Source organism: Apodemus sylvaticus, chromosome 2, assembly GCF_947179515.1.
Source record: "Apodemus sylvaticus chromosome 2, mApoSyl1.1, whole genome shotgun sequence".
In the NCBI taxonomy this organism is placed as follows: domain Eukaryota; kingdom Metazoa; phylum Chordata; class Mammalia; order Rodentia; family Muridae; genus Apodemus; species Apodemus sylvaticus.
Window position 1 is genome coordinate 26225870 of NC_067473.1, and position 5703 is coordinate 26231572.

Genomic DNA, 5703 nt, shown 5'->3' on the forward strand with positions numbered 1-5703 from the left:
ACAATCTTAAAGGCGGTGTGTTCACTTTGGGAGGTGGCACTGAGGCCTGAGCTTGGCCACTCTGAGCTTAGCTGCATCGCTTGCCCCTCTACAGCCTAATGTGAGGCCAAGCTTCCAAGTTCGTGTGTTTCAGTGAGAACCTGCATGTCAAAGGGAAGAGTCGTCTGCAAGATCAGCTGGGGTTGTGTTTCATTAATGGGAGCACAGGTGTGTGTCTATGCAAACCTGAACCTTGGTTAAGTTGTGTCAGCAAGGAAGAGTTTCTGAAGGGAGGGAGGAAGCTGTGTTCCAAGGTTTTACAAATCAATACCAGAGCTATGGAGTGGATTCAGCGGTTTTGCAGTCCCTGACTCAGTAGCTCACACTGACTCACCCAAGTCCTCCTGCCAGGAGCTCGCTGATGTGGCTGCTAGTCCAGTATTCTAGGGTCAGGTTTTGGATGGCATACATTTGAGACAAACACTGCAGGTCCATGCAGGAGGCAGACACATCAGAGACACGAGGCCACAGGCCAAGGAAGCCATGAGAGGACGGCAGAGGGACTGCCTCTCACTGCAACATGATGTCTTTCAGGTTCTCCTGCAGGATCATGTCCTTCACAGCATGAAACAGGACAGGATGTTCTTGGTGTCTATGGCAGTGGTGAAGTGGTGGAACAGGGGTTGCTCTGTTCCTGAGCTTCCTGTCAAAGCACTGCACTAGGTAGTGCTGGACATCCTCCAGCCATGCGGGGTCACCCTTGAAATCAGGGAAGAGCTTCTAAATGCTCACCAACTTCACCTTCTCCACCAGGAGGTCCATCGTGTTGAGGAAGAGGATGATAGAAACATTGAAGAAGAGCTTGTTGTTGATGATGGTCTCGAAGATGTTCATGGATTCCACGAGCCAGCTGGTGTGCCTCACCTCCATGAGGACCTGGTTGTACTCACTGGAGGAGTCCATGAACAGGGTGGATGTGATCCCAGGGAAGCACTGGAACCACTTCTGGCGCTGCAACCTCTGGCCACCCATATCCACCATCTTAAATGAGATTTTCTTTATAATAAAGTCAATTTCAATGATTCCCTTGGTGGCCTTTCTAGCCAGCAGGATGTCTTGTTTACTGGGGAAGTAGTTCAGTTGGCCAATGCAATCTATGTTATCCAGGAAGTACTTCACTGATTCACCAATCTGTAACTCACTTTTGCGGCTGAAGGCTTCCCTGATCCCCGAGTCTCTCCAGAGTGCACGCAGCACTGGCACAAGGAGCTGGAAGGTGGCGTGCTCCACAGGCAGGCCTGCCTTGTTCTCAAGGCCATCAGAAACATCCCTGCTTCTCCTTCTCAGAGTGCTGCCAGGGAATGCTGAGCTTGTCGCGAGGGTCTACAAGCATCCTTGGGCCTCGCCATTAAGTGTGCAGCCAGTGCATACCTCCTTGTCTGTTCTGGCATGAGGGTCTCGATTCTCAGGACCACAGCTAGAATCTTCTGAGAGGAAAGCCTCAGTTGGGAAACTGCAGAGATCAAAGTATTCTTAAGGATGTTGTTGAAGATGGATGGTGTAGAGGAACTCCAGCAGCTCCTTCTGGTGGAACTCCAGGCCCTAGATGATGTGCATCTGCTTGAGGAAGGTGGACTTGCTGCTCTAGCCTGCGCCCAGCAGCAGGATCTTGACCAGCAGCCACAGCTCAGCATTGATGTCTCAGTTGTGCCACCAGGCCTGGTGCTTGAGTCATGCACTGTGCCTGCCCTGCGCTCTCAGTCTAAGGCCTCTAAAGGCAACAAGCCGCTGCTGAGTGTCTGCACTATCTGGACACAACCTTCCTCAGGTCTCGGCCATGACCCACTGGGGGCCTCACGCCATGCACACCCCTCAGCTGGCACGGCCCTCCCTGACCACACTCTGCCCTGCCTGCCTCTCCCTCAGGCTGTGTCCACCTTCACCGCTGCTGCCCAGAGGCTTTCACTCACCTGGCCAGCTGAGGGGCAGAGGGGAAGGTGAAGACTAGCTTTTCAGATTCTATTCTGGGCCCTTCAGGGTTTGTCTCAAATAGCTAATAATGAGAATATGATATTTATGGTTAATAAGTTATTGTCTCATAAACATAATATTCCTTGTTTATTCCTTCAGATTGCTAAAGCACTTATGGGTCCTTTAAGAGATATGGGCAAGACATTTGCTGTATGCTAAACTGTTAGGGGAAAAAATTGAAGCATTCTAAGATGTTTCTAATTTGAATATGTAATAAATTGTCTCATGTTAACAACACAAGGATATAAATTCACAAAGTAAGTCTTGAAAAAAATCTATCTTGTGTATTTAATTTCAGGTAATAGAAAAAACAGAAACAAAAACTGACAAATGGGAAGCAACTCTATTTTAAAGAGTCTATGGGAGGAAACCCTAAGTCAGGAAGTTGCTGCTGTTCCAAATCCCCCTGATGTAGTGTAATCCCATTTCCTTTAGGACAGGCTTCCTGGGAGGATGAAGACCATCTGCAGATGTGGACTGTAACACCCTGATATCCTAGGATGTGCATCTGAGGCTCCCAGTCAGAGAAGTGCAAGCCATCTCTGGTAAACCAACAGAATAGTTCCAGAGCTGTCATAGCAAGAAGCTCTCAGATAAAAGCCTGATGCACAGAGGTGTGAGCATGTGCACAGCTTATGGCCAACTAAAACGTGTTTCTAGTATTGGTCATCCTAGTAATCTTTCCCACTAGTTCCTTCTGAAAGCTTACACATGCTTCCTAAATCATAAGGATGCTTCCAAAGTCAACTGTGGATTCCACTTGGAATAAGAAGAAATCAATCTGGTGGTTCCAAAGAAAACTGGAAATGATTTTAGCTGAAGACCCAGCTATATCACTTCTGGGCATACATCCAGAAATGTATTGACATATAAAAAGGACACATATTCCACTATGTTCATAGCAGCCTTATTCATAATAATCAGAAGCCAGAAAGAACCCAGATGCCCCTCTATGGAAGAATGGATACAGAAAGTATGGTTACAGAATGGAGTACTACTAAGCAATTAAAAAACCAATGACTTCATACAATTTGCAGGCAAATGGATGATCTAGAAAATATCCTGAGTGAGGTAACCCAGACACAAAGGAACACACATGGTATTTGTTTACTGAAAAGTTGATATTTGTCATAAAGTTCACAATGTCCATGATACAACCCACAGACACTATGGAGCTTAGAAGGAAGGGAGACCAGGGCATGGCTGCTTCAGTCCTGCATTGAGGGGGTAACAGGATGATGGTGGGAGGTGGAGGTAGAGGAGACCTGGGAGAGAGAGAGGTGAGGGAGGAAATAAGGGGCAATATTAGGTACTGGAGAGGATAGGAGAGAAGGAAAGAGGGTCTGGAAATGGAACAAAAATGTGTAGCAGGGGGGATGAGGAACTGGGTTAGCGATGTGAGGGACCCAGACACCAGGGAAACGTGAGGTTCCCAGGACCCAAGGGGGAGGACTTTAGCTCTAATGTGCAGAGAAAGGGGAAATAGAACCTGTAGAGACCACCTCCATGGGATAGGTACACCTCCACACACTTAAACAACCCTGAGACCCCACTCCTTAAAGGGATGATGCCACACACTCATTTTGAAATTTTAACCCATAAATGTTCCTCAGCAAAGTAATAACAGGGACAACAAATGGAGCAGAAACAGAAGGAAGGGACATACAGGGACTGCCCTACCTGGGAATCCATCATAATTGCAGACACTGATGGTGTGGTCAAGAGGTGTTTGCTGACAGGAACCTCTTGTGAAAGTTCTTAGGGAAGTCCAGCAGGCAACTTACCCTTGGTGCCACCCATTAGACTGAGTTCAGGGAAACTGGTGGGGAAGCTAGGGGAAAAGCTGAAGGGTCAAGGGGAATTGCAACCCCATTGGAAGAACATCTATTGCCAGGATCACCCAATGTTCCCAGTGAGTAGACGATAAACAGAGGAGTGTACAGGGAGGGATCTTTAGCTCCAGATACATTGTAGCAGAGGATGGCCCTGCCTGACAGCAATGGGAGGAGAGGTCCTTAGTCCTGTGGAGGATTGATGCCCCAGGGTAGTAGAACGCTAAATCTGTAGGGCAGGAAAGGGGGAGTGGGGGAGGCCCTCATACAGGCAAAGGGGAGGGAGAAAGGGAAGATGTGGTTTGAGGGGTTGTTAGAGGCATAACCAGGAATTGGTATATCATTTGAGATGTATTCGAATGGAATGATTAATAAATACATTTAAAACAATACACATATGCCAATCATTTAATTTTCACAATGAAGACTCAGGTGCCAGATGCTGGGGTGAACACCTGCCAGGTCAGAGAGGCAAGGAAAGCCCTCAGCTGACTTTGCTACTTCACTGACCTCCCAGAAGGAAAGCATTCTTTAACCCTCTCCAAATTGTTTTAAATATCTTTCAACTTAAAGACCTTCCTTTTGTTTAGTTATATTGATTCCATTTCTACTGGTTCCTTGCTCTGCCTCTTGTCCTGGAGTTGACATTCTTTTGCCCTGCAATAAAGGTGTGTACTTGAGCTAAGCCAAAGAACAATAAAGTACTTGTTTACAGTAAACAGAAAGATCTTGGGTTAAAGGTCTGTGCTAGTTCTGAGCTACACCATAAAAAAATGTATTCTGTAAATAACACAATCTTGGGGTTTACAATGTAAATGAATAAACTGCAACATAACTTAGCAGTGTTCTCTCTGCTATAGAAATCATGATGGGAACACCATGGTCCCAAAGAAAATCAGAACTGGACTCTTGATGCTGTTGCACATGACCAACAAGTACCTAAACAGCACCAAGGAGACTCCTAATCCTTATCACAAGGGATAAATTACCCATTCCTCTTGTCACATATTTTAGGCCAAGATATCACCATTCCTGGCCTTGGCTCTTTGTCCTAGGTGCTGCTGAAGGGAAGGGTTGGTATCCAGGGTTCACTCAACAAACGACAGGGAACACTGAATTAAGTTAAACAGTGAAGGTTTGATGAATACACACCCCGAGATGGAATGAGGGCAACAGCTCAAACCTGAGCAGAAGACATTGCAGCAGGGAATGACCTTGCCTCAACAGGTGGGAGGCCCTTAGTCCCATGGAAGATTGATCCCCTAGTGGAGTGGAGTGCTGAAGCAGTAGGGGAGGAGATGGTGCATGGGTGGGGGAGCACCATCATACAAGCAAAGGGCCCTGACTCCAGACATTTTAGATGTAATAGTACATATTGACCTTGAATTTGATAGGTACTAGGTGAAGGATATAGATGTGAAATTTCCTGATTAAAATCCTCACAACATACCGTACATAACATGGTACATGGACAGCATGACCCTGGTCTCAGTCAAGATTTTTTTCATTTGTTTTCCATGAAGGACTTGGAGGCATGTTACAACAACAGTATGAAATAAATGGCGAGCAATTGACAAATTTGCAACAGTTATGCAATGGCACAAAAAATTATCAGAAAAAAATGTATCATTATGAAAAATTTCTGCATGACCTTATCATGTTTAGACAAGTTCTGTGGCCTCAACAGGTGATCCTTGGAAGGAGAACAGAGAAGGTGTTTGTTGCCTGAAATGAGGGGCCTGAGTGTTGCTCAGCCTTCTCAGTGACAATTGCACCTCACTCTGTCCCTGCAGGGGATCCCAAACTGTCCTTCCAGCTTCCCTGTGAACCATTCTAGGCACAGAAAGGCCAGGAACCAGTG

At 46.4% G+C, this 5703-nt stretch overlaps 1 pseudogene; it reads right to left on the reverse strand.

Annotated features, from left to right (window-relative positions):
- Positions 1-549: 549 nt before the first annotated feature.
- Positions 550-5197, reverse strand: LOC127677327 (guanine nucleotide-binding protein subunit alpha-12-like; annotated as a pseudogene).
- Between the last annotated feature and the right edge of the window lie 506 nt (positions 5198-5703).